This window comes from Olea europaea, unplaced genomic scaffold, assembly GCF_002742605.1.
Source record: "Olea europaea var. sylvestris unplaced genomic scaffold, O_europaea_v1 scaffold16572, whole genome shotgun sequence".
Taxonomy (NCBI): Eukaryota; Viridiplantae; Streptophyta; class Magnoliopsida; order Lamiales; family Oleaceae; genus Olea; species Olea europaea.
The window spans coordinates 1-2,390 of record NW_019234235.1 but is presented as its reverse complement, the minus strand read 5'-3'; the positions used below and the strand labels follow the sequence as shown (position 1 = coordinate 2,390).

Here is a 2,390-nt window from a genome sequence, read left to right as displayed (position 1 = left end):
TCTCTTAAAAAGTAAAAAAACCTCTGTTTACCTTGATGGCCTTTTCAACTCCGCCACCGTACTGTACTCTCACCACCACGAAATCTTACCAGAACCACCACCTCCAAAATTATAACTCCCACCATCAACACTGGGCCTCCTAGAAGGTCTCCCTACATAACAACAATCCTTCTCATACCCGAAATGCTGCTCCCAAGCCTCCTTCCGGCCCTGGCTCCACCGTCGGTCCAGGCTCGCCCTTCCCTTCCCTCTTCTCCGCTAACTTCTCCGGACGCCGCTCTACCCGCTTTGTTGTAGGAATTGGTTCAAATTATTAACCAAAAATTGGAAAATGAAAAGGTGTGTAAAAGTGAAAAATGAAAAGGTGTGACTACGTGTCAACTTCGACCAAGTATTCTGACTTGATCCGATGGTCAAATTACAAAAGTAAATAGACCAACTTATTCTACTCGTCGAGTAGATCGTCGTGGTATATTTGGAATTTCGAAACCAATTCCGGATGAATGAGAAATTGCGAACCAAAGTTGGAAGAAATGAAGTGTTGCAACTTTTCGAAAGGATGCAAGTTTTGGCTAAGTGTTGCAACTTTTTTGAAAGGATGCATGTTTTGGCCCACACTACTTTATTTGCACATTTCTCCATCTATAAATAGAACCCTATAAACATGATTTTGGGTACACCAATTGCATTGAGCATTCATTCTCCTCTTGCAATTCTCTCCTTTCTAAATTTCATAGAATTTCATACATTTCCTTTGTAGAGGGAAAATTCTGTCAAAAGTTCGTCAGTTTCCTGTGGTTTGAAGTGCTGCTACTACAAGTTGTGAATTCATTGTATCTTGAGAGACAAGTGCAATTCACCGTGAGCACCGTAGCAGGGCAATTTGTCTTAAGGAAAGAGATAACCTCTTGCCTTGGATTATTCTCTTTCTACTCCTTCTTAATCCTTGTTTTTCGTAATCTTTATACCGAAACTGTCCTAATTTTCATTCATATAAATTTTGTTTTGATCACACTCTTGCGGGTTAAATTGGTCAAACAAATATATTAAAAATCAACCCTTACATAGTCCTTTTTATAAGTCGTCTCCAACATTTGTTTCCAAGATGCATTTTGGCCGCCCCAAGTCAACAACCTCCCGTCGACACACATTTGTTGCAGAGGAGCTCCTTCAACAGGCTCTTTTCTGTGGTGGTGATCATAACTATATAGATGACATACTATTGAGCTTTGAGCCGAAGCTTCGTGGGTTGAATGACTAGACGTTCTTGCTCTGGGAGCTAGGGAATAGGGGTCAGTGGTCTATCGCCATGCGGTGCTTTCAATTCTAGATCAACCGAGAAAAGAGGCGCAATGAGAAAGGTAAATTAGCGAGCTCAATGATTAGTACTCTTGTAGATTAGGCAAAGTTGATTTAGCTAGGGAAGTTTTTGAAAATGCGGCGAATGAGGGGTATGGGAACACTGTATATGCTTATTCTGCATTGATCAGCGCTTATGCAAAGATTAGGTATTGTGATGAGACCATTAGGGTCTTTGAGACCAAGAAAGACTCGAGCTTGAAGCTGAATTTGGTGACTTTCAATGCATTGATTGATGCGTGTGGAAAAGGGGATGCTGATTTCAAGAGGGCTTCAATGATTTTTGATGAAATGTTGAGCAATGGGGTGCAACCAGATAGGATCACTTACAATTCGCTTCTGGCGGTTTGCAGTGGTGCAGGGCTGTGGGAGCTTGCAAGGAGTTTATTTGGTGAAATGCTGTATAGGGGGATTGATCAAGATATTTATACTTATAATACACTTTTGGATGCTGCTTGCAATGGTGGGCATATTGATGTGGCTTTTGATATAATGTCTGAGATGCCCACCAAGAAGATCTTGCCTAATGAGGTAACTTACAGCACTATAATTCGTGGATGTGCCAAAGCTGGGAGACTGGTAGGGCTCTTAGTTTGTTCAGTGAGATGAAGTTCGCGGGTATTAAGTTGGATAGAGTGTCTTATAATACCTTAGTTGCTATTTATGCTAGCCTTGGCAGGTGTGAGGAGGCTCTGAATATTGGCAAGGAGATGGAGAGTGTGGGGATTAAGAAGGATGTTGTCACTTATAATGCTCTATTGGATGGGTTTGGTAAACAGAGGATGTATGGCAGGGTTAAGGAACTTTTTGCAAAGATGAAAGCTGAAAACCTTTTGCCTAACTTATTGACTTACTCAACATTAATCAGTGTTTATTCTAAAGAGGGTTTATATTGAGATGCCATAGAGGTCTACAGAGAGTTCAAGCAACAAGGCATGAAGGCAGATTTTGTTTTCTACAGCAAACTTATAGATGCGTTATGTAAAATGGGGTTGGTGGAATCATCTACAATTCTTCTTAATGAGATGATG

At 41.0% G+C, this 2,390-nt stretch overlaps 1 pseudogene; it reads left to right on the top strand.

Annotated features, from left to right (window-relative positions):
* Nucleotides 1–35: 35 nt before the first annotated feature.
* LOC111377463 lies at nucleotides 36–2,387 on the top strand (annotated as a pseudogene).
* Nucleotides 2,388–2,390: the final 3 nt, after the last annotated feature.